Raw genomic sequence first — 27908 nt, forward strand, 5'->3', positions numbered from 1 at the left:
CGCAGCTAAAACAGGACTGCAAGACTTGTCCTTGTCCTGAAGCCCAGGGATCGTATCTTGCCAGGACTGAACTCTCTGCACTTGCTCCCAGTGGCGGCAAGGATTAAGTTCAAAACCCTCTGCTTTGTCCACAAGGCCTTCTGGGGCCTGGGGCCTCAATACCTTCAACTTTCTCTTCCTAAATATCTTCCTTCTCGAGCTTTTCGATCATCCGCTTCCACCTCCCTCAGGGCTTGTCGCTTCTCCAAGCAATTAGTTGGTGGTAGATCGCCTTCTTCTGCTCGGGCCTCCCTCTGGAACAGCCTCCCTGCCTCTCTGAAACTTGACGAGAACCATCTCGAGTTCCGGAAGCACCTCAAGACTTTCCTCTTTGCTTCTGCTTTCTCTCCTCATATACCCTGCTCATCTCCTGGCTGAAACTGAAACTGCACTGGTGACCTGGCTACCCTCTGATCTCGGGCCCAGATCCCCTCCCTGCCAGTTGCACAACTGCACTGCCCCCCCCGGCAACCCTTGCACCCTGGGACTGTTTCTGTATCCCGACAGTCCCCTACCAGCACTTGACACCTGATGTCTGCACTTACCCCTGCACTTGCCACCAGCTGGCCACACTTTTATTATTGTCTTTATGTATGTACTGTTATCCTATTACTGCCCTCTCCCCTTCTCCCCCCGCACTTTTCCCTTCCCCCATCCCCTGCACTTGTGTGATCTCAATGTCACCTGGTCTAGTAAGATGGTTGTCTCTGTCCTCCTCTGTTCCCCGTCCCTTGCCTCGTCGCGCCTTGAAACACCTGTGTATAGGCACGTCATAAATGTCATATCATATCATATCATCAGTGCAAGTGCAATTAGCATCAAGGTCAAACATTGCACTAAAGCGGAAAACATATTCTTTCAGTGCCTTTTTGCACCAGTGCAAAGGACTAAGTCGTCTAGGGCACACATTTTGTTTGTGGAAATTGCACTTCCACCAAAGATTCTGTAATACCAAAGTACAGTAAGGAACTAACATTAGAGAAGAATTCCTGCACATCATGACCTTAAAGGGAGGTAGCCATTCTGAGCTACTGCGTCCAATACGCTTCATCTTCTAAATACTAGAATATTCTTAGAACCTTTTTACCATTGTAATTAGTAAATACTAGTATTAGTAAATGCAGTCACTGCCTTTTGGCCAATAGAAGAAAGACAAACTCCTGAGAACCTAACTCAGAAACCTGAGACTGAAAATACCTGATTATTAAACATTAATAACATAGTTAATTATGAGAACACATGTACAGTTTGTATATCTTGTTTTTTATAAAGCTTAAAATTGTCACGAAAACATTGGTGCTATGGTAAAGGGGAGGCATGTACAATACATTAGTAATAGTGTGGAGGGATGGAAGGCAGTGCAGGATGCTGAAGAATCAGGCGTAAAGGTTCTAACAGATTTGTTGATTTATTATTTTAGTAAAATTCAACAAGGATGTCAGAATTTCCTATTTTTGCTTAATTTCTGATGATATATAGTAATGTGTCACTTTACTATAGTTAAGCTGCATGTTGAGTACAATAGGAAATCCCAAAAATAATGTTTGATTCATATAATGGTTTTCGTTGAAATTGTGCAGACAAAATTGTATGCACACCCCACTGCTAGACTGGAAATTCTGGGAAAGACATTAACAAGACAATAACGAATAAAGAAGCTATTAAGATAACAAAAAACACAGTTTAGGCTTAGTCCCCATTAATTTTCCCATAGATAAATAAGGTACATGTTTGCTCCAATTCACAGCGAAAACCGCTCGACGGATTTGGACCAGGTACATAACAACTTGGGCACAAAGCGTTGACTCGAGATCTGGAGGGGGCGGTTATTGCTTCCAGTAGTTTTTTAAATATTTGACAAAATTATAGTGATATCTCCCATGGTGCTTTGCAACAGAGAGGCTGAGAGGCATTTCAGAAATGACAAAGCAGCCATTTTCTCCCAAAATTCTATTGCTAATAACTTTTGACTTTCTGGGTGGATTTGATTGACATTTTCAAAACATAACGTTTGTCAAGGCTCCCTTCAATCACCTCAAACTGCACATTTTGGGAACAAAACATTATAAAATGAAAAAGTAATTAAGAAAACAAAATACCACAGTTTTACAGGTATCAACCCTTTCAGTTTTCGGTAGAGAAAAAGTGCAGTTTTTGAACAGCGGTAGCGTAAAAACTGCTGGGGAGATTTTGACAAAATAAGAAACAACTTGGGCACAACGTGTGGACTTACAGTTTTTGACTGGTTTGGGTTAATCCATCCAGGAGTTGTTAAAATATTTGACAGAGAACGGCTTGCCCCTGCTCCTTATAACCTGTATACCGGCTTCGGTGCTTTTTACGGCAGAGAGGCTGAGCAAGGCTACTAACCTTTGACATGCTGGATGAATTTGGGCAACATTTTCCAGGGAAAAGATTTGTCAAGAGCCTCACTAAAATGGATATTTTGGGAACAGTTTGTTAGAAAATGAAAAAGTTCTTAAGCAAACAAAAACTTGTTTTCATCCTACTCGCATTCATTTTCACATAGAGAAAAGGTGTTGTTTTTGAACAGCCGTAGCGTAAAAACAGCTTGGCCCATTTGGACCAAATGAGGAACAATTTAGGTACAAAGTGTTGACTTAATTTCCTTGACTGGTTTGAATTAAATCCATCCAGAATTTTTTAAAATATTCGACAGAGAACGGATTGTCTCTTGTGCCTTAAAATAGTCTTGATGCCTTGCTGGATGGATTTTGATGACATTTTCTAAACTAAAGGTTTGTGAAGGAGCCCCCGCCCACCCAACTGGAAATTTTAGGAACAATTTGTTAAAAAATGAAAAGGTTATAAAGGAAAAAGTGCCATTTTCAGCCTACACCCATTAGAAGAAAAGTGCACTTTTTGAACAGCCATAGGTTGAAAATGGTTGGGCAGATTTGGACCAAATAATGAACTCTCCCATGACCTTAAAGTGCCTCAACTTCAGAAAAAGACTCAAAACTCTTCTGTTTGTGTAGTCATTCCTATGTGAACACTGATTGTTTTGAACCACAGCTCTTAGATGGCCTGGCCATAGGCGCTGTATAAATAGCAATAGCAATGGCAATCACATCAGGCTAGCTGTTGGGAGTGGTAAAGAAGACACTGTGGAAAGATTGGGATTTGGTGGTGGTTTCGGGAATGAGTTATGTGTAGAAAATGTTGGGTTTACAGGGGAAGACAGCAGGAATCTCACGAGATCACAGCGGCAACACTACAAGACACGCTCAGAAACAAATGTGTATCACACGATGAGATGAGTGATGGAGGTAATGGGAGATGGTTAGAGAGGGAAAAAGCATTGTAGGGAAAGTAACTGATACTGGGAAATCTATTTCCGTTATTTCAAACTCAATATAAGTATATGCAGTAGAAAGAAAAAGCAATAGATAGAAGTAAAAACAAGATTAATAATAAGTGTTATGAAAATAGTCAATGTTCACAGTAAAATTTACAATTCTCCTTACTGTAATAACATTACATGAACACATTCTTTTCTAAATGACACATTTTATAAAAACTAATCACATACAAAAGAAAGTACATGCCTGTGTGCATTGTGATACTATATGATCTAAGAATTCGAAGGTTGGTTAATTTGAAAAAAGAATCAGCTAAAAGAGAAATGAAGATTAGAACGTTAATATGCAACTATATCCATAGCAATGGTATTACCAATATTTGTAGTTATTTCTTTCAAAAATAAATTATGAAAGTTTATGATACCTTCCAAGGTTACATAAATGCTTAGATAGTATTCTTCTTCGTATACTATAGTGCGGCACTCGCCACACTATAGGTAAGGTGAGTACTGAGTTCCATAGGAAACCTGAAAAATGAAATTGCTAATAACCTTAGAATCGAATTAAGTATTTGGTTGAAAATTAGCAAAAAGATGTGTAGGTATAGGCCTGCCTAGACTGAAAAGTTTGGGAAAGATCAGTTAGAAAATAAATAAATTATTAAGAACACAGAAAAACGCAGTTTCGGCCTAGTACCCATTCATTTTCGCATTGAGAAAAAGTAAAATTATTGCTCAAGCCCACAGTGAAAACAGATGGACGGATTTGGACCAGGTACAAAACAACTTGTGCATGAAGCGTTGGCTTGATTTACTTGGGGCGGGGTATCTGTGGTCATTGCGTCCAGTAGTTTTTTAAAATATTTGACAGAGAACAGGGTGCCGCCTTCTCCCAAAATTATAGTGATATCTCCTATGGTGCTTTGCAGCAGAGAGGCTGAGAGGCATTTCAGAAGTGAAAAAGTGGGCAGTTTCTCCAAAACTTTCATTGCTAATACATTTTGACTGTGGATGGATTTGAATGAATTTTTCAACAAATAAAGCTTGCCAAGGGCTCCCCATAATTGCATATTTTAGGAACAAAACGTTACAAAATGAAAATGATATTAAGAAAACAAAACACCACATTGTCACAGTTTTCAGCCCATTCATTTTCCCATGGAGAAAAAGTGCAATTTTGGAACAGCCCTAGCACAAATACCACTGGGCAATTTTGGACCAAATAAGAAACACCTTGGGCACAAAGCATGGACTTAAATTTCTTGACTAGGGTAAATCCAACCAGTATTTATTTAAATATTCGACCGGGAGGGGGGTGCCGCCTGCTCATTAAAAGCTTTTCATTGGCCTTGGTGTTTTTTACAGCAGAGAGGCTGAGCAAGGATAACAACTGTTAACTTACTGGATGGATATGGATGACATTTTGCAAAGAAAATGTTTGTCAAAAGCCCACTAAACTGGACATTTTGGGAACGATTTGTAAGAAAATGAAAAATGCATTAGAAAACATAAGAACGCCCAGAGAGGTTGAGAGGTTTTCAGAAATGAAATGATGCCTCATTTATTTTGTTCAATGAGTGTGATTCCCGTGATATTACCCAGAGCAGCCTCAAATGAAACACCTCAAAATGCTATTTGGAGGAGGAAAAAGGATGCCATCAAACTTTGGAATTAACTCCCCCACAACCTTGCAGAGTCTAATACGTTCTCGACTTCAGAAAGACCTCAGAAAAAGACTCAACAATCTTCTGTTTATGTAGTCACTCGTATGGGAAAACTGAATGTGTTCATCCACAGCGCTTAGATGGCCTGGCTTGGGACTTTGCCAATTTGCAGCACTGTCTTTAATTGTAGTGGACAGTGGAAGCCCAGTTTCCTTCCTCACTCCAACTCCCAGTATGCTGAAGTTGATAGGGGCAGAGGATATAGCCCAGTCTGTTAGGGTAAGCTAAGGTTTCAACATTTCTAAACATTTAGCTGGGGACATTCATATTTGCAAGACTCAAGAACATCAAAAGAGAATATCGATTACAGCTAGAGGGCCAGTTATAGCCCAGGCAGATGATTGCTTTGTGTACTTTTAGCATTTATATATATAGAATAGTAAAGATAACTGTTAACAGCAGGCCTAATATCTAGCGCACACCAGGTTATTCTATCCCCATAGCCTGCTAATCTAAGCCCACAGTCCAATAAGGACATTTTCTTAATGATGTGATATAAAATAATATGATGTGGCATTTATAACATGCCTGTTTTTGTGCACGACATGACAAGGTGGGGCAAACAAAGCAAGGACAAAATAACTATCTTACCATGCCTTGTGTCATTCAGATCGCTCAAGTGGGGGGAAGGTGGAAAAGGGGGAAGTGCCAGAGGTGTGGAAGGGTGAAGTGCGGTTAACTCACAAGTGCAGCCAGCGGGTGACTCATAAGTGCACAGGGATGCCCTAGCCGAGGAGATAGATCTGCCCCCAACTCTCTGCTTGGAGAAGTGTCTGACCCTCAGAGAGTTGGAGGTGGATGAGCGGAGAGCTCGAGAAGGAAGATGTTTTGGAAGATAAAGTTGGAGGTAGAGCAGTCCCAGGCTCCAGAAAGCCTTGTGGACGATGCAGAGGGTCTTGAACTTGATCCTTGCAGCCACGGGGAGCCAGTGAAGTGATTTCAAAGATGAGACATACTATCCCTGTCCTTGAGGCCAAGGACAAGGTTTGAAGTCCTGTTCTGGATAAGTTGTAAAGGTCGAAGGGTAGAGGCACGAAGATTTAGAAAGAAGCTGTTGCAATAGTCCAGCCTAGAGAGGACCAGAGCTCTGGAGACAGTGAGCCTCTGTGGGAAAGTGAGAAAATGATGAATACCTCTGAGGAGGTACAGATGATAGCTTGACTTCTTAGAGATGTCAGAGATGTGAGGAGAGAAGGAGAGGGTGGAGTCAAAGATGACACCAAGGTTCTTAGCTTCAGAGGAAGGAGCACGAAGAGGGCCCAGAGTGGACGGTGTGAGGAACTCATGGTGACAACAAGTAAGACCGCACAAGTGAGCACAGTTCAAAGGTGTTTATTGAACAATGAATTCTGTGTGCCGGTTGGAAATATGCCTATTCTAAACCTAAATCTAAGATGGGAGTAAGTGTCGACCATCAAATGAAGAATAAGGCAGTCCTAGTGGCATCATGTCAAAATAAGAAGGGCCTATGCTAACAAACCTAATACAAAAAAGGGTGTGGGATATTTCTCAAGAAAAGAAAGAAGTGTTCTCAAAAAATATGCCAGGGTTGCGATAGCCTGTGTCTCGCTTCCCCACATTTTGATCACAGGGTAAGATGGGAGCTTAAAACACAGTACAGTGTCGGGCTTCTCCAACATGAGGCAGTTCCAATGGCAACTTGCAGGTCCATCGATGGCCAAGTCTTGTTTCCCTTGAAAGTCTCTTGCCTTCGAGGGCCTGGCGTGTTCAGCTAACAAAATCAAAAGTTCCTTTAACAAATGAACGTTTGTTTCCAACATTCGTTGGGTGATGGGTTCACCCCTGGGTGCCCCCTCTTCTGGGTGCTGTCTCTTCTTGACTTCACATTCACTTTACTTTCAAGTGTTACAGGATTCACTACCCTTGCTTACTCTCGATGCGGGACTCATGTCCCTAGGTTTCTCTAAATATGGGATTCACTTCCCTCTCTTTCACATTGCTTGTAGATCAAAGTCATTTGATTGTACGGGGATGTTGCTTGACCCTGTGTATGACCACTTTAACCTATTTCACTGGCCCTCCTACAACCTTCTGGTACTTGTAGTTTCTCTCATATGGGGCTCGACCAGAGTCCCTTGAGTAGAACCCATGTGGTGCCACTTTACCCCTGCCGCTGGTCTCCCCTTCACACTTTTCACAATTTATTCCAAGTTCATCAGCTTTGGTTCAAAACATGCCACTTTGCGATTCTTACTCAACACAGCCTGTTCTTACCGGTTCTCCCCTCGACTCACCAGCTGTGATGAACTGCCTGGCTGTTATCATCTCTGGAGTTAAGGCCGGTACCATGGGCGTGGGAGCTTCCCTCGCTCCTGCTTATCATCATAGGTTTTCCCGTGTACCGTTGACAACTTCTGCAGGACACTTGTGCTATTGTTTGCGGCCTTAATCTCTCTTCCACGAAGGCTCTGCAGATCTAAGATGAAAAGGGCAAGGTCACTTCTCTCCTCGCCACCCTCTCAATTCCTGCCGCCTTTCTCCTTTTCTTGAACTGCCGCATGGTAGCCACCTCGTTGTGCTCTCTGCAGTGCTCTCCTTGCTCGTACTGTGCTCTCTGTCTCCACCTTTTATCCCTGTGGGGAAGGGAAAGGGCCGTCTGATTCTGATCAATTGTCTGACTTTGCCTGACTCTTGTATTGGGAAATGCCAGATAAAGTGCTCTGGTGTTAGTCTGTTGTCCTTTGTGTTGTGCGAAAGTGCTAGTGTTGGAAAGGGGCAGGGGTAGTGGTTTGAAACGTCCTACGAAAAGGGATGGAGAAAAGGTGTTAAAGGAAGGGGGATACAGCATCTCACCCATCGGTGTCCCACTCCCAGAGGACTGCCCATCCAGGTAATTCTCCCTCACTGGTCCACCGCCGGGAACTGGATCCAATATCGATGGCTGTGTCCTGGCCACCTGGGTGACAGATCCCCAGGGACTAGCCAGGGAGACACATTCGGGTTTCTCACAGCAGCCAGAAAGAGAGAGGAAATGAGGCAGCGCGTGTACCAATGAGAAGGATCTCAGTTTTACTGGCATTAAGACAGAGATCATTCATGGCACACCATTCCTGAATTGGGGCCAGACAGTCTGGTATGAGAGAAGAAGCAGAGGCGGCTGAGGGGAGCCTGAAAGATAGCTGAGTGTCATCTGCATAACACTGAAAATTGGAGCAGAAAATAGGGATACAGTGGGCAAGCAGTGCCAGGTAGTGGTTGTAGAGTCAGGGAGGAAGGTTAGACCCCTGGGGAACACCACAAGTAGAGAGAGAGATAGAAGAGAGGAAAGACCCCAGTTCAACCTCAGAGGGTTGGTCAGTGAGAAAGGAGGTCAACAAGGCCAGGGTCTGATCAGTAATACCAAGGTTATCGCGGAGGTGTTTGAGCAGGATGGCATAATTGGCCGTGTCAAAAGCAGAGGATAGATTGAGGAGAATGAGGACAGAAGGAAGATTAGAGTCAAGATTGGAGAGCAAGTCTTCACAGGTGCTCAGGAGAGCAGTTTCCGTGCTTCTGGCAGCTCTGAAACAGCCAGACTGGTGGTCATGGAGGCAACCAACAAATTCAGTATGCAGATCAAGCTGTGAGATGGCCAGCATTTCCAAGAGTTTGCCCAGGAAAGGAGTGATGGAGATCTGGCGATAGTTAGCCAGAGAGGAAGGATCAATCGAGGGCTTCTTTAGAAGGGGGTGCACAAGAGAGTGCTTAAGGAGGGAGGAGAATACTTTATCACTGCCTTAGACTTAAATGTGTCTATAAAATAAAAGTTTGCTTTAGGGTCCGGCAGCTATTTAAGATTTCCAAAGTGTGGCTCAACTTTATTTGTCATTCAAGGCAATACTGTTCTTTATATAAAGGCACCATCCACATGCTCCAGAGCATATATATGTAAACCCTGCATGTTAGTAGACCACATACAACTGTATTATTGAACCCATATGTGGTTCCATAAAACCAAGACAATTCCATATAATGATATAAGTATGATATGGACAGTGTCAATGATTGCCTTACCATTTCACAATGATGTAAATTCAGCATTGTATCTCTACCAGATTCAGAATGATAGTAAAATATTACTCTGGGGTTTGATTTTGTATTGTGTCACATAAAAAACATTTTTGGAATGATTAATCATTAATACCAAATAGGAACAAAGATTACAGTGGATATATGACAAACGCCACTTATGAGATAAGTAAATCTAAATAAACATCTATTACTTCTCCTTCAACTTCTTGTGAGGTGAATACATTTAACAACTTGTTTGTTGATGAAGTTCAATAAATTCAGACTGTTATACAGTCCAATCATCCAGTTTCTCGCACTATGTTGAGCCTTTTCAATGTAACTGATGTTCTTTCTCTATGTTCTGCTGTCAAGGTTACTTCACTGTGTAACCTGCTTTCCTGTTCGCTATGCTATTGCTGTATATCTGTAACCCTCCCTCCTGTCGCTGTAAGCCCAGCCTCAAGTCTCTATGTGTCTGTGTGCCACCCTGTTTCCTGCCATCCTGTTCACGTGCCTGGTCTCGGGTGCTTAGAAGATAACCATCATATCACATCACTACGCTTACTCCAATCATTCAACGCAAAAAAAGCTACCCCCTGATTAATTTGATCTAGCTGTTCACATACAAATAGGACCACATGAACACCCCATCACCCTAATAAAATGCAGCTAACCGAGCACATTCTGGCCTAGTTGCTCACATATGCGTCCTTCAGGCCTAACGCAGCCAGAGCCCAGTCTGGGTGTCCACCCACCAAACTGCACACATCCTACTGATATCTTCAGCACCACACCTAACGCTAGGATGCAGCTACCATCCGGCAATTACATCAGCTGCACACATATATGGTGCACCCACGCACCCTATGACACTACCTCTCTTTACTAACCAGAACTACGGTTCCTGAGGGCGTTCAACCTACCAGCGCTTTGAGGTCATACCAATGATATATAGAGCGCTATATAAATGCCAAGTAACATAACATAACATTTGCTGAGGACTCCCTTCTAACCAACTTCATCAAGACTATGTCAAACCCAATGTGTTATACTTCTTTTAGTCAAGGTATATTCCCTATCTCTTTGAAAAGTAGAAACCTATCCAATTACCATCTGAAAGCGAACCCTGGAGCGTGGGCGGAATTTTGTTATGCCATTTTTTCTGTGATTTATGAATGCAAACAAGTGCCCAAACCCTGTAAAAATGGCAATTTTAATTCCCATCTATAAAAAGGCACTGAGATCTTTACCTGAAAATTACAGACCCATTGCCCTATTAGATCCTTTCGGGAAGCTTTTCGCTGCAATGTTGCAGAAGAATTTAACCACCTGGATGAAACTTTTGAAGAGAGGGGACCCCCGACAAACAGGATTTGTAAAGTGTGTGGGCACGAACGTCAACGTACTCATCCTCAACCTCCTAAAGTTAGATGCCATCAACAGAAAGTCTAATCCCTATCTGATTTTCATAGACCCAAACAGGCCTTTGATTCTGTGGACCGATAGATTCTATGGAGTAGATTGGAACAAAGGGAATGTCTGGGAGATACATTGGCAGGGATTAAAGCCCTCTACACCGACACCTCAGTGAGAGTGCGGTTCTCGGCAAGTGGAGCAGAAACACAGAGAATCAAGACAGGATTGAAACAGGGATATCCACTCGCTGCCACATTATTTATCCAAATAGGCCTACAGAGATGGTTAGACAGCTTTGCAACCTATATACAAACTAATAATATGACGATTAACTTCGAAAGATCACAGGTAAACAGAAATCAATCGCAGTATTTCTACACTCCATCAGACTTACCCATATTAAGTCCTATAAATACCTGGGAATTTGCCTTAATTCCAGCATTTTGCAAACACGATTGGTTGAAGATCCTGTGAGCGTAAACATTGTCATTAACATGTCAAGCACTAATCTTACACAAAAAATGTGGGAAATACTCCCTGCATTCTGCGCAAGACAGAAAGTCACCCTATTCTTACCTATGGAGCCGGGACTATCTTAAACCTTCCATACCACATTTGGGATAAGCAGGAAGGTCTCTTTTGGGGAAAGTGTTGGCTCTACCTAAAGGATTTTTGATACCTAGAATACGATTTAAAATAGGAAGCCAATCAATTAATTCTATAATTATATGGAAATCCTTAGACCTTTATCAGAAAACCATAGCTGAGGATATTCCTGCTATGTAAATACTAACATCAAAATTAGGGTCCCTAACCAATTCAATGCTAAATAAATGGAAGATGAGATCGTGCACTGGATTGACGCGTTGGATACTTCAGTTGACACATTAATACAAAATCCCATGGCAATAAAAAAGAAAATACAAAATGAAGACTGGATACAGACCCAGAACCACAAAGCTGGCTATCGGATATCAATAAATTGTCCAATTGAAGCTTGCAAATTGAACCAACTACCACCATATCTCCAACTTTTTCCATCACCAGAGCTTCGTGATCTTTTTGTACTATTTAGGCTCAATTTATTGCCTACACGTGAACAACTAGGCCAAATGAAACAGTTGGAAGTTGCACCAAACGCCTGTTGTTTCTGCAATGATAAGCCACAAGAAGAAACACTCCACCATATAATCATGGAATGCAAAACGTTAACATCATTAAGACGCAAATACATCAAACGTCTCTCCCATGTCGTCACAGCACTTACTCCAGAGGATCGATGGAACGCTATATTAATGGGTGAAGAGAAGACGGTAATTTTTGCATTTCTTCAGTTTTGGCTCAAACTTTCGAACCCCATAATCAAGTAGTATGATATGAGGAAAAACTATCTTACTACTTTATTGTATTTGTAGATAGATTGATAGCATAGCGTTAATATTTATTTGATGCCCGTAATCTTGCTTTTGTGGCTTGTGTTGTTTTCTTTAATTAAAAAAAAGCGTTATGAAGATACTCTGAAAACAAAATGATAAAAGTTTGTAATAAACTAATTTCAATAAATAAAAAAGAAACCTTCCAATGTTAAGGTGAACTATGGACCCATCACCAACCGGCCTTTTAGGAAACATTCAGGAAAAGTGTGCATTAAATCAACATTCTCAGCATTTACCAACTGCCTCTCTTCTTCAGCTATCAGTCTGACATCTGGCTCTCATGTATCACTGAGACAGCTGCTCTTCAGGTGGTGGATAGTGCCTTACGCATACTCATTTCTGGTAGTGCCTGTCTCCTGGTTGTTTTTGATATCTCAGTTGCGTTTGATATGGTCGACCATGGGATTATGATTAACATTTTATCCTACCATATGGGTTTGAATGGATATGAGCTGTTATGTTTCCTTCCTCCTTGCCCCATTGCACCCAATCTGTGCAGGTAGGCTCATCCTGACCCATGTAATGCAATGTTCCTCAGGGTTCTGTCATACCACCCATGTTATTCAAAAGCTATGGAACCACTGGGAAATCTGGTAACATGGATGGATATCAGGGTACAGCAAAACAAAAGAGGTGATGGCTGGAAGGTTTAGAATTAATCTTAGCCTCTACCATTGTTCTGGACAACCCTTCAAACCATTGTTATTCCCCTGCCAATTCATTACAAAAGGGGAAAGACCATATGCAAATCAGGCCTGGTCCCACCCTAAAAGGGGCAGTCCATCCCAAACTGCTTGGTCACATCCCCTCAGCATGAGACCACAAGCATCCTCAAACATGTTTCAGCATTGTTGGGCCTCATCAGTGAGGAGTAGCGTGGGTCTTTAAGGCTGGCAGGCAGAGGGACCCACGTCGGCATAACAATCCCACTTGGGGTGACTACAGCAAAACCAAAGAAGTGATGGCTGAACGGTTTAAAATTGATTTTAACCTCTGGCATTGCTCTGGGCAACCCGCCAGACCATTGTGCTTCGCCTGCCAAGTCATTACAAAAGGGGTCACCAGAATGATGACAAAACCCATTTATATATCAAGGTGTCTTCCTCAGATAGTTTCTTTTGGCCTCTTCATTCCCTTTGTGCTGTTTATGTTTATGGCTTGCTCCTCTTATTTCTTATGGAATCACTCCATCTTGTATTAAGTCTCTTGGTTTCACGTTAGATGCTAATTTAAACATCAAAGATCACATTTCTCCTCTTACACAATCTTGCTATTTTCAGTTTTCCCTGCATTGCACCGCAAAATCTTGTACACACTAGTCTATTCCCACTTGGATGGTCTTAATGCTGTCTTCTTGTGGCTTGCTGCTTTCACTGTTGCCCCTTTGAAAACAGTACTCCACTCAGCTGTCCACTTAATTATGAGTGGTCAGACATTTGAAGAAATTACTCCTTCCCTGATCTCTCTTCATTGACTTCATATTACTTTCATCTGATAGTAAGATTTGCTTCATGGGTTTACCCCAACATTTCAACAACAAAAAAAAGGTTGATTGTACCTTTACTGTGCATTTGACCTGGTATATATAATCAAGGCCTATGATAACTAACAACATGAGCGGGAGGTGCGGCTGTGTCCCCCGCTCAGCTAGTTTGGTATTATGGGCTTCAGGGTTGCGGGGGTCCCCCCGCATACATTACATGGCCAGCGGGGGGGGGATAGAAATCCCCACAACTCGAATTACAATATGCAATAAAGTGGGCTTTGTAATTTTGTAATTCCAGTTTTAGGGAATCAGATCCTGCTTCATCATCTACAAGGCAGTGGTGCTGTGTCAACCATCATACCTGGCACATATGTTGTGCATTTCTGAGGGTTGCAGGAGGACCAGGAGTGCTGATATTTAGTTCTTGGACATTCCATATAACAAGCATGCTCATTATTTAGCTCAGGGCTTTTCTCAAGGACCTCCTCCAACCTGGGATTCCCGTTATTGTCTATTTGCCTTCTTCATTTGCTACTCAAATACAGGAAGACTCTAAAAACATATTAGTTTCAAATTGCTTCGTTTACTTGATCTTGACACCCATCTTTTTAAATAAATAAGGCTTGAGAAATTATCATTGTCTAGGAGAAATATATATTTATTTTTCTCTCCTATGGATCAATGGAATCATCTGCTTCATGTTCAAACCTCTTTTTAGACTTACTGTCTGTTGAATGTATCTATACATTTTTCTTTGTCATATTCACAACACCTGACAATAATGCTTCGGCAATGATAACCTATTCAGGGAACTAGATTGAAACACACATGCCTCAGAAACCTGACAATTGTGTACCAGTGCTTCATGGCCTTTGCTTGCAAAATACTTTCTGGCCCTTTGTTTGCCCAACATCTGGAGAAACTGGCATTCGCCTGTGAAATACGTGTGGTCTTTCAACTGTAACTTATCCACAGTCTGCATCTGCCACAGGCTTCCTTGGCTTTGACTGCCAAATAATTTCTGTGCTTCATCTGCCTCTTCACCTGCTCTTTTGCGCTCTACTTTCTTTCATTTTGTCATTACAATTTTGCAAGCATTTTGCCACCTACTCTTGGCCCTTCATTTGCTGATAGCTTTTTGATTCCCTAATCTCTAAGAGGTGAAATAATTCTGAACCAGGTTGAATTTACAGCACCCAAAGAACACTTTTCCAGTTCCTGCTCTAGAGATGATTGGGCATGGGAAAATATTACTTTTGGCTCTTTCTGAAGGAGACGCTAGCTCCTTTCCAACCCGGACTACCGAAAAACCTGAAACTATTTTCCCTTGTTGTTGCCTAGGAATAAGGGTTGCTGTTGGAATTTAGCACTGCTGATAATCTGAATTAACAAGAAGGCCTTCTTCAAAGCAATCCTGAATGCCATATATTGAACTGAATACACCATGACAACCTATCCAATCTCTGCTGATCCCAAAAACAAGTGGTATAAAGCTGCAGCCTATCTGGGCTAAACCTATAGAGCCTGGCCAATGTCCTTTTGCCTGGGGTGTAATTTGGAGAAGAAATCCTAAACCGGATGGAACCCCTGTACTCCTGATGTTCCTGAATATTGAATGGGAGACAGCCAATTTCAAATGGTCTTCCCATTGCAAGTATTGTATGGTTTATCACATATTATCACAAAAGCACATTTTCTTTACTTGCTAGAGATATTTAGTGAGACAAAGTAACCAAATACTCATATATAAGAATTCAGTTTTGAGTTTAACTTTAAAACAACCAAATTATTTTATACAGAACAAATGACAAATGGGATTATTTAGCTAATAAATGTTTTTACTTAGCAATGTTAAATATAGTTTGATGCCAATTATTTCAATGAACTCTAGTAGGACTTGTTCTTTCATAAAATAATTACTCTAATTGAAGAAGTGGAGCATTGCAAGTAATCACAGAATTAAGTCAGCCTCATTTCCAGTGGCCTTAAGTGTTTTGTACCTCCTGTCATAGCTCCCCGACAGGGCATCTGTGGATCAATATACCCTGAACCACTGACTTTTAGAGTAATCCTGTGAGAGAAAAATCAACCGCCATCGACAAGAGAGATTTTGAACATGTTTATCCCTTCTGCCACAGAGTCTGTGAAAACAGAAAACTAACATGTAATACAAGAAATAAGGCCTTTTGGGGTAGAGTCGGAAGCAATACATTTTCTCTAAGATCACGTTCGATACACAGTCTCTGCTCAGCATTAGAGTACATATGTTCCTGAGAGCTACTCATTTTACATGGCAACTTGTAGGCTAATCAACAAACTGTGCCTATTTTGAGTTGAGGCTCCTGATTTTCAGCCACAATTTTGATATTTTATAACATTTCTTAATGTTTCCCCTTACTTTGACTTTACTCCAATGCAGTTCTAAGGGAAAAAGCAAATTTCCCTCTCCTTTGGTGCAGCATCTCCACCTTCAATGTTCTCAAATGTTAGAACCATATGAATGTAGGCCCCATGTGACACAAAATAAGGTCATGAATTATTTATATCGTCAGTATTTTCACATCCTAGGTTTATGAGAAGTAAAGAATAATTATATATCACTGGCGAGTATGACTTGCTATAAACTTCAAATGTATGTGATTTAACAAATTTATCAATAAAACTGTGACAGATAAATTACCTTACCGGTGGGAATGCCTGGTGTGTTAATGGCCCGGCCGAATAAATCATTGTTAAACCTGGAGGCCAGAGATCCAAATCCCAGTGTATCAACTCAGCCTTTCATCCTTGCAGTGGTGCTAACTTGTGTATCATTGAATTGTGTGGTGCTAGCACCTGTTATTTTCTGCACTGCACAATAGCAACACTGTAGAAGCAAGCACAATATGAAAAACAAGTTAATATACTGCTTTTAATTTTTGTATTCATTTATAGCAGTGCACAAAGCCTGTGGGCATCTAGGTGCTAGTTACATACAGAACAAAGTGAGTGGTGGACAGCGGGTAAATGGTTAGCGGAAGAGGTGTGTTTTTAGCTTCTTTCTGAATGACTGTTAATAGGGCTTGGCACTGAGCCTGGGAGGGAGCTTGTTCCAAAGGCTAGAGGCATGCATTGGGAAGCTGGATCCTCCTGCTCTTTTGAGATTATATCTCGGTGTGGATATGCAGTATTTTTAGGCCGTGCCCGGGTTTAATTGGCCAAATTAATAAAATATGGGCATATTATTGACACATTTTGTTGTCGTAAATTCTTTATTATGCCTGTTCATGCTGTAGAGGTGGACCTTTAGCTCTGCCCCATTACCCAAATTAGGTCCACCTCTACAATTAGTAAGTGCACCTTTTGTCCATATAGCAGGTTTATTGTACAGATGACCGAGAGGGGCTTAGTTACATTTTAACAGTCACACTAAACCTGGTCTCCATAAACCACATAAAGAACATATATCATATACAGTTTGCAACAGTTAATACACTCCCCAGATACAGTTATAAAGGCATCCCCCAAACATGATTGGTTGCCCTGTACAGAGAAATCTAAAACCCACACAGTTCATTGGACACAGACATTATGACACAATCCCGTAAAAACATAATTACAAGGTTTACATTTCCAACACACCTCTTTCCAAAACCTGACCATATTTGGTGGCAGCCTTGCCTCTTAGATACACATTAACAGAATAACTATTAAGGACGCACACAGACCTACCCTAAAATTACCTAAGCACATGAAGACAAGAGAAAGACACATACATTCCCTATTCGTCTTTGCTAATCGCATTGCCCAAACCTGTCCGGTGTCTGATTTTTATGACTACTGACATTTCCTATTCACATGATTTCCACCTACTCTCTGACAACACAATCGCTGTCCTGAAATGTATTACTACTGATCTTTGCAGGTTCCCTGGGAGAAGCCACCTGTTCCAAATACCCCGAAGAGTTCACAGGATGCCTATCCACTACAACAATGAGCTCTTCTGTTAACCAGAGATCTAACCTTCCCTTTGCCCTCCACCACTTGATCAATCTGCAAACTGACTGCAGCCACCCCGTTGACCAACTTACAAAACCTGTTCCCTGACTGCTGACAGCCTTTTTGCTTAGCATTTCGGTGCTCGACTGCACCTGGGCAGGACAAAGACTGATATGTTTTGGAAATTTCTCATCTGTGAAACATAGTGAGCTAAAGACTCTGGGTAATGCTCTCATAACCAGGACTAATGTCTGGCAGAGAGACTCCCAGGATCCCCCTTGTTATTTGCACTTTTCAAAACTTTGCCATGACTGCGAAAACACCCTTCTAATTAATCCACAATATGAAAACCCATGATTCACAGAGCAACCAAACCTCATATATTTTATATCTTTAACTAAATCCAAAAAATACATCCCATGCATGTATACCATTATTTGTGCATTTGTATACCTATTATAATCTCCTCTCATGATTCCCATTTATACAGCTAAACTTCACCTGCACATATTTATCGCCTGCTTCACATGAGTGTGAGGAGCCCTCTGTGTTACAATGTTTCATTGTTATGTTTCAGCGTGCATGCAAATCTACAAATGTATTACCTCTACACAAAATAACACAAAATACATAAATGTAACACTTTTATCATTACCATGAATATGGTAATATTTGTAGTAATTTGCGAAAGTGGAAGAAATTATGATGATGATGATGTGTCCAGTGGTATGCCCAGTGAAGTTCAAACGTTTACAATTTCCCAACACTCCCCCTTTAGTTAATTCATTAACTAACAAACCAATTTCCAAATCATCAATCTCACTATCTTCATGGAACAAATCTTCACAACAGTTTTTCCCATGCTCCTCGGCTAGACAACCTCAATTTGACTCATCATTATTCTGCAATCTACCCATTGTTCTACACATTCACTCCAACCTGGGGAAGGACTGAAACCCCCCCTCAATCATTCCAAAATCAGTTTGAGTGTCCATGTGAGGAGAATTGGTCCTATACTTCGCCTTAGATGGGGTTACATGAAACATGGCAGTACTCCTAAGCATCTGAGTCGTGCAAGATCGAAGACATAACTGACAAGAACAAAACATTACTAGAGAAAAAATCAAAACAAGTGAAAGTACTTTTAAAGTTATGTTCATCCACATCGGCATCCAAGAGTAAAGAGAGTCCAAAAAAGTATCATCTGTAATTCCTGCCTCCTTCTCCATGGCCCACTTCAGATTTTGCAATTGAGTAATTGTTTGAGCCAAAGTTCCATTATCCGAGTCATCAGGAGGAGCATATGTGCAGCAAGTTTTACCCAATTAATGGCACACCCGACCCCACCCGAATCTCTCTAGGTTGGACTACTGTAACAGCCTCTTTCTAAATCTACCTTCCTCCACTCTCTGCCCTTTACAACAAATCTACAACAGGACTGAAAGACTTGTCCTTGGCCTCAAGCCCTGGGATCGTATCTCTGCAGCTCTGAAATCCCTTCATTGGCTCCTGTCATGATTCCTGCCCCTCATGTCCCCAGCCCTCCAGGATGTCAGGCTGGAGCCAGACCACGATCACCTACATGCCCCTCAAGGGCCTCTCCATCCCTCCAAAGACCCACTTGGAGTCAGACTTGGCGCTTGTGGCACCAGACTCACTCACTCCCATAGATAACTTTGGGGATTGGACTTGTAGTGCATTGATGGGGACAAGATGGATGCTCCCACATATTTCGGTTCCCAGAACTGCATGTACGGTCTAGTCTTTTGGTTGTGGTTCAGCCCAGAGACACCTGGGATACCCAGAGACTATTTAAGCCACACTCAGGCTGAGAAACATGCTTTGCGTTTTCTGCACCTGCAGCGTGACACTCACCATGTTCGGATCGGTCTCCAGTAGGCCTGCATCTTTCTTCCTTGCTCAGCTCCTGCAAGAACAAGAACACCGTTAGGAACAGCCTTACCTTGTGGCGCTCCTGCCCATCATTCATCGCTCCTTCTGTTCTGCGGGCATCTTCGGCGGTGTCATTCCCATCCCGGCACGCTGCTTCCTAAGGAAAAGGGAAAAGGACAGAAAAAAGGCATTAGTAAGCATTATGCAAATCTTTGCTTATTTTGAAATACTGTACGAGCTTCAAACGCTTACCTGAATCCCAGCCGCTCTGGGGGAACTCTGTCTCCGGAACTTCTCATCCATCTGCAAGAGGGAAAAGACACTTCAGGTTAGCGTGGAAACATCTAGAGGCGCTGCATACCGCGCTTACCCACCGCATTTGTTCTTCATAACCGGCATCCACGCTGAAAACGTCGCGGCACCTAAAAGACACAGAAAAAGAACTCAGTTCAATGCAAATACGAAAGGGGTGTATCACGCATCGCGCTCTCACTCACCTTCAGTGCTACTTATCTCAGCAGCACACCGCCATCCCCGGATGCCGGCCATCATCTAAGACAGGAAAGGAACAAAGTTAGAGAACTGTTCAAGAGACTCGTTATACTTACCTGTCGGACTCTTGCCAGTGAAGTAACTAGGTAGCAACGAGCCCGCATCAATCAACGCACCTCTGTGCTGAAATCAGGACAGAGAGCACACTATCCAAGACAACAAGGTGAGCTGTGGATCAAAGAGAAGGGTTGGACCCCGGGGAAGAAGGGGTTCAAGCACACAGAGACAATAGGGAGTTAAACTCTACCAATCCTGTGTTTCAGGCCCAGTCTCCAGTCGAATAGCCTCCAGGGAAGGGTTCAAGGTCATAAGAGGTCAGAACATGCTGAGTGACATCCCCGTGGATACCAGGTGAGTGCTACAGAATGCAAAGTCTGACATCAAAATCCACCCGGGCGTCATGGAAACGTCAGAAACCGACCAGTTAGCCCACATGTTGGGGCAGCTATGTTCTGAAGTACATGCAGCCAGGCAGGAGACCAACACCCTCAGGAGAGAGCTGATAGTAGCCAAAGAACGCACTGATGATTTAAGCCGGCAACTTCTCCAGTCACAAGCAGGGCATGCACCATTGCCAGGAAGCGTGCCCTCGATGCCAGCGCCATCAGCCAATCCCGTTCAGATAACCCTTCCTGGGGCAGTTCCCTTGGCCCCGCTCAAATGATTTACGGGGGATCCCAAGAGGTTTGCAACGTTCATGAACCAGTGTCGCCTGCACTTCCTTTGTAGGCCAGGGGCCTTTCTGAATGACCAATCACGGGTCGCTTTTGTGCTATCCTACCTGAGTGGTAGCGCCGCAAACTGGTATGTACCCTTTGTGGCCCAAGACGATCCTTTGCTGAATGACTTCAGGGGCTTTCAGCAGGAGATGGAAAAGCTGTTTGCCGTCGTACTCATGGGCAGGCATTAGACAACAAACTTTTGTCTCTACACCAAGGGAATCAAGACCTATTAACATACATAGCCACGTTCAATAGACTCGTAGTTGAAGCAGAATGGCCAGTGGAGAAGAGAACCATGTTATTTCATCAGGGGTTGCGGGGGGAGCTCAAGGATGTTCTCGCACAAGTAGTGAACCCCCCGAAAGACTGCTCTGAATTCATTGTCCTTGTTGTTCACCTGGATCATAGGTTGCAGGACCGAAGAGCAGAACGAACCAGACCAGACCCTCGCCCTATGTATGTGTGTTCAAAGGACAATACTGTCCGAACAACGGAAGGTTCAGGAGAACCAATGTAAATGGGGGGGCCAGATCCCCCTTGAATAAAGCAGAAAGGGATAAAAGGAGACAGCAGCATTTATGTCTGTACTGTGGAAGGTCAGGTCATTTTCTTAAAGAGTGCCCTGTGAAGCCACCGAGGTGGACGGTAGGGGCCACGGACAAGGAAGATACCATCAAGGAATCGGAAAACTCCACAGCCCGGCAAGTGTAGGGGTCCACTTGTCGAGCAAAGAAAATGAACTACAGACCTCCCATTTTGCACTATCTGTGGTCTTGATCAATCACCAACAACCATCTCGGATGCACGCAGTAAGAGCGTACAGACAGTGGAGCCATTGGGAATTACATCGACCAGGATCTTGCGGCAAAGATGGGGCTTCCGTTACGCCCTAAATCAACCACCGACACTGTTACCATTGTCGACGGCACGGAAATAGCTTCTGGTCCAGTATCCCAATGCACTGCAGCTTTAACCCTTCTGTGCCAAGATGGACACCAAGAATCTATCGATTTCGACCTCATTAAGCACCACAGTTCTGGTTGATTTTGGGAATGGCATGGTTGGTAGCTCACAATCCTCGAATCGATTGGCGAGCAAAAGAATTGTCCTTTCCCGAGACTTGCGCCCACACATGTTATCACCAAGAGAAACAACCAATGGACAACAGAACCTCCACGCTTGCGACTGTGGCAATCGGCACCCTACCCAATGAATACCAGGACTTTAAAGATGTCTTTCAGAAAGAACAGGCTAATACCCTGCCACCGCATAGACCATACGATTGCAAAATCGACCTGTTACCCGGCACACAAATCCCCTGAAGGCCTATCTGACCAATACCTGGCCAACGGGTTCATCCGTCCCTCAAAGTCTCCAGCAGCCAGTCCTCTATTATTCGTACGAAAAAAGGAGGGGGACTTGAGAACATGTATCGACTATCGCGCACTGAACCAGATTACCTTAACAAATCGCTACCCCCTGCCACTGATCCCAGAATTGCTTGATCAAGTGAAAGATGCCCAAATATACACAAAACTCGACCTGAGGGGGGCTTATCACCTTGTTCGCGTAAAACAGGGGGACGAATGGAAAACCGCTTTTCGCACCAAATACGGGTTGTATGAATATCAAGTAATGGCCTTTGGCCTTTGCAACACGCCTGCTGCATTTCAATACTTCATGAACGATGTCCTACGGGAATTGATTGATGTCTGTGCTCTAGTGTACATCGACTATATCCTAGTATATTCCGCATCAAAGCAGGACCACGCTAAACACGTCCGATCCGTATTGGAGAAACTCTGTCAACACCAGCTCTACGCCAAGCTCGAAAAGTGCTCATTCCACGTCTCCGAGGTGGAATTCCTGGGCTTTATTCTCAGCCCCAATGGAATCCAAATGGATGTACACAAGGTAGATGCTATCCTGAACTGGCCATCCCCAAATTCATTCAAGGGGGTTCAAAGTATGCTGGGTTTTGCAAACTTCTACCTCCAGTTCAACCAAGTATTTTAGCAAATTGTGCATCCCATCATGTCATTACTAAAGAAACGCAACAAAAAGTTCCAGTGGACAACAGAAGCCGAGGAGGCTTTCCAGGAACTCAAAGCAAGATTCACATCTGCCCCAATCTTACGCCACTCTTGCCCTGATCTCCCATACCTGGTGGGTACGGATGCCTCAAGCATGGCTATGGGAGCCGTCCTCTCACAAAAGGACCCCGAAATGGGCCAGTTACACCCTGTTGCCTTCTGGTCACGTAAATTCACACCCCTGAACTCAATTACGCTATCACAGACAAATAACTCCTGGCCATTAAGTGAGCCTTTAAGGCATGGCTACACTACCTCTTGGGCGCCAGACACACAATCACCGTAATAACTGACCACCGGAAGCTCCAGTACATAAAAACGGCAAAGGCCCAATCCTCACGACAACTATGTTGGGCTCTTTTTTTTGCTGAATATGACTACGTGATTACATTTTGACCAGCGGTGAAAAACGGGAAGGCCGATGCCCTTTCCCGTTTCGGGTTGGAAGAGCAAGGGTATCAGACCCCTCACCCAATAGCAATCATCCCAAGTGCCAAGCTCCAAGGAATCACAGCAACCATAACTCAGAAAGAATTACATGAAGAAATCCAAAACCTGATGAGTCTGGAGCAATTACAAGCGTGGAGTGCACAAGGAGAACATTACATGATAAAAGATCAGTTGCCCTACTCCAGGAATCGTTTATTCTTACCAAACTAAGAACTACAAGAACAAGTCATGTCCGGTTATCATGATTCCTTGATCGAGGGCCACCCTGGAATTGCTAAAACCCTAGCCAAGGTAAAACAAAATTATTGGTGGCCCAGATGGCGTAAAGACATTATCCAATTCATCCTATCTTGTGTAGTGTGTGCTCAAAACAAGTCATCCAAGCAAAAACCGGCTGGGCTATTACAACCATTGGAAATCCCACCAGCACCCTGGCACACGTTGTCCCTCGATTTTATTACTGACTTACCACCCAGTCAAGGGTTTAACACTATTCTTGTGGTTGTGGACCTATTTTCAAAAATGGCACATTTCATTCCTCTTAAGGGGCTCCCAAATGCTTCCACTCTGGCAAAGGTATTTCTTGAAGGCATCGTACGGCGCCATGGGTTTCCTTCAGTTTTGGTCTCAGACCGAGGTACTCAATTCGTATCTAAATTCTGGAAAAAATGCTGCTCTATGGCCCAGATCGACATCCGGCTATCCACCAGTCACCATTCCCAAACGGATGGTCAAACTGAGAGGACAAATCAGATGCTCAAGCAATATCTGCGTTGCATGCTACACCAAGCTGAAGGAAGCTGGTTCAACCTATTATGGATAGCTGAATATGCTTATAATAATTCCCTACACACCAGCACTGGGCAGACACCCTTTTATACCAAGTATGGCAGGCACCCACGTACGTCTGAGTTGGACGTTCCTAGAACCCTGGGAATGCCAGCAGTCAAAACTGTGCACACAACCATTTCTCAAACCTTTAAAAGGGCAGCTGAACACCTACTTCAAGCTAAGAATCGGCAAAAGAAGTTTTCTGATCAACACCGAGCAAAGGCCCCCAACTACCAAGTGGGAGACAAAGTCTGGCTGGTGTCTAAACATGTGTCCATTAAAGGAGCCCGAACTTTCCGTCCAAGATATCTGGGTCCATTCACCGTCACCTCCGTGATAAATCCTGTGGCGGTCAGACTAGCTTTGCCGTCAAACATGCAGATCCATCCTGTGTTCCACGTGTCTCTCCTTAAACCTGTTCAACCTGGGACCCGGGTAGCAACACCACCGCAGCCAGTAGTACTTGCCGGGGAGCCAGAATTCGAATTCAAGGACATCCTAGATTCAAGGTATGTCAGATACAAATTATACTACTTAGTAGACTGGAAGGGGTATGGTCCATAAGACAGGACATGGAAGCCTTGTGAGTACATCCATGCACCTCACTTGCTTAGACGATTTGATCAAAACCATCCAACCAAACCAGGACCAGACAGAAGAGCCACCTTGAGAGGGGCCCTGTGGGGGAGTGATGTCATGATTCCTGCTCCTCATGTCCCCAGCCCTCCAAGATGTCAGGCTGGAGCCAGGCCACGATCACCTACATGGCCCTCAGGGGCCTCTCCATCCCTCCAAAGACCCACTTGGAGTCAGACTTGGCACTTGTGGCACCGGACTCACTCACTCCCATAGGATAACATTGGGGATTGGACTTGTGGTGCATTGATGGGGACAAGATGGATGCCCCCACATATTTCGGTTCCCAGAACTGCATGTGCGGTCCAGTCTTTTGGGTGTGGATCAGCCCAGAGACACCTAGGATACCCAGAGACTATTTAAGCCACACCCAGGCTGAGAAACATGCTTTGCGTTTTCTGCAGCGTGCCACTCACCGTGTTCGGATCGGTCTTCAGTAGGCCTGCATCTTTCTTCTGCGCTCAGCTCCTGCAAGAACAAGAACACTGTTAGGAACAGCCTTACTTTGCGGCGCTTCTGCCCATCATTCATCGCAACTTCTGTTCTGCGGGCATCTTTGGCGGTGTAATTCGCATCCCGGCACGCCGCTTCCTAAGGAAAAGGGAAAAGAACAGAAAAAAGGCATTAGTAAGCATTCTGCAAATCTTTGCTTATTTTTAAATACTGTACGAGCTTCAAACGCTTACCTAAATCCCAGCTTCTCTGGGGGAACTCTGTCTCCGGAACTTCTCATCCATCAGCAAGAGGAAAAAGACACTCCAGGTTAGCGTGGAAACATCTAGAGGCGCTGCATACCGTGCTTACCCACCGTATTTGTTCTTCATAACCGGCATCCACGCTTAAAACGTCGCGGCAACTAAAAGACACAGAAAAAGAACTCAGGTCAATGCAAATTCGAAAGGGGTGCATCGCGCATCGCGCTCTCACTCACCTTCAGTGCTACTCATCTCAGCAGCACGCCGCCATCCCCGGACGCCGGCCATCATCTAAGGAAGGAAAGGAACGAAGTTAGAGAAGTGTTCAAGAGACTCATTATACTTACCTGTCGGACGCTTGCCAGTGAAGTAACTAGGTAGCAACGAGCCTGCATCACTCAACACGCCCCTGCACTGAAAGCAGGACAGAGAGCACACTATCCAAGAAAACAAGGTGAGCTCTGGATGAAAGGGAAGGGTTGGACCCTGGGGAAGAAGGGGTTCAAGCACACAGAGACAATAGGGAGTTAAACTCTACCAATCCTGTGTTTCAGGCCCAGTCTCCAGTCGAATAGCCTCCAGGGAAGGGTTCAAGGTCGTAAGAGGTCAGAACAGGCTGAGTGACATCCCTGTGGATACCAGGTGAGCGTTACAGCTCCCAGTGGATGCAAGGATTAAATTTAAAACCCTCTGCATTGTACACAAGGCTTACTGGGGCCTGGGTCCAAAATACCTTCAACTGTCCCCCCGTAAATACCTCCCCTCTCGAGCTCTTCACTCTTCAACCTCAAACTCCCTCAGGGTCAGTCGTTTTTCAAAGAAACGAGCTGGTTGTAGATCTCTGTCTTCGGCTTGGGCCTCCCTTTGGAACTGCCTCCCTGCCACCTTGAAACTTGAGGAGAGCCATCTACGGTTCTGGAAGCTCCTCAAGTCCTTCCTCTTCGCCTCTGCCTTTGCCCGGCTTCTCCCCTGCTGATCTGCTTTCTCCCTCGGCACTGTGTACCTGGCCACCCTCTGCCCTTTCAGGTCCAGGTACCTGCTCACACTGCCATCCTCTTGCAATGCCTCTGTGCCACCCCTTGCACTGGGGCCTGTATCTGTACCCATACAGTCCCCCACCCACTTTTCTTCTGCACTTATCAGATACACCCTATCTGACTAAACTAGCACTTTGCCACCTACTGGCTGCACTACCACTGTTTATCACCTTATTTATTCATTTGACTTTTATTTATTTTGTTCTCGCCTATGCTCTGCACTTTCCAATTTCCTCCCCCATTCCATGCACTTTCCCCCTTTTTCCTTCCCCATGCACTTGCACGTTCTCAATGTCACTGGGCCTAGTAAGATCGGTGTTTTTGTTTCTCCCATGTTTCCCTCCCTTCGCCTGGTCGCGCTCTGAAACACCTGTGTATGTGCGCAATATAAATAAAATATCATATCATATCATATCATAGCTGTTAGGAGGTCCAAATGTAGGGATTCTGACGGGCTACAAGAAGCAAAGCCCTAAGTTCTTCTTTGATGGCACTGAATGCTAAGACAGAGGAATTGACAAATAATAGCAACTCGTAACAGGTTATTTGAAACCATTTTGCATTGACAGAGGATTGCATGCCTGGGGCCAATAGAGATGAGAAAAAGGTTTCATTACGGCTAAACAGTCGAAAACTATCAGGAATGTTCCTTAGAGCCTCAGAAGATGCTGCTCACAAATAGTTGGATTTTTTCGATCTCAGAAAGTCTGTTTTTCTAGAGCCCTGAAAAGTTCAGACATTGTCCATGTCCGATGACACAAGGGATGCAAGGGGCACACAGGAAAAAGGAAGCACAAATATGCACTCAGACAGTGTCCGGTGGCTCTGCGGAACCACGAGGAGGGACATGTGCACAGTGGTGCATACCATTCTCCAGGCCGGAGGTAATTGTTTGTACGAAAATGGCCCACACAACAAGAATAAATTGAGAATCGCTGCCAAATCAGAAATACGCAGAGGGGTGCTACAGTTTTGCTTTGTGCCCACAGGTGCCATGCCATCACCCTTAAAACACAGAAAACAACATGTAACTAACCAGATATTAACAGGTTTCTCAAGCTCCTTGAGCCATGTCAAGATATTCACATATTTACTTCAATTTTTTCCACATGCCAAATTAGTTTGTGCAACCCCTTCTTCAGAGAATCCCACCATCCCTCCAGCCTTGTAACTCATTATCCCTTGCTCCCATTTGTTGGTCACGATAATCGGACCCTCAATGTTAAGCTGCACTCTTTGGGTACAACAAGCATCATTGCGATCTTCCACATTTGGAATTGAACATTCTTCATCGATCGGAAGGGCAGAAGATGCTACAAATTGCCCCTGAAACTGCCTTCAAACCCTGAATAGTGCTAAGTGCACCAGACAACGTGCATCTGCCATTTCTACCTTATTAGGAATAAATAATCTAGGGACACCAGAGGCATGGAGAATGAGGGAGCAAATGCACGTGACTCAGTTACTCTCTCTCTTCCCACTCTCTTCATGTTCTAGTACCATACGTTATCAGTTGCAAAACTATGTGCGTCATTTACTATTTTTAAAGTGGCATCAGAATCATCAGATGCAAAATCAATTATGAAA

General features: G+C 43.7%; 1 protein-coding gene across 9 annotated transcripts in view; it reads right to left on the minus strand.

Annotated features, from left to right (window-relative positions):
* Positions 1–27908, minus strand: part of FOXP1 (forkhead box P1) — a 1926958-nt gene that overhangs the window by 1804969 nt on the left and 94081 nt on the right. For all 9 annotated transcript variants that reach the window (XM_069643824.1, XM_069643828.1, XM_069643826.1 and 6 more), the window contains exon 2: positions 16120–16300. The gene's annotated coding sequence lies outside the window, so the exon portion shown is untranslated. The remainder of the gene's footprint in view (positions 1–16119; positions 16301–27908) is intronic.

The sequence above is a fragment of the Ambystoma mexicanum genome, chromosome 2p, assembly GCF_040938575.1.
Source record: "Ambystoma mexicanum isolate Mex_15411 chromosome 2p, UKY_AmexF1_1, whole genome shotgun sequence".
Classification (NCBI taxonomy): domain Eukaryota; kingdom Metazoa; phylum Chordata; class Amphibia; order Caudata; family Ambystomatidae; genus Ambystoma; species Ambystoma mexicanum.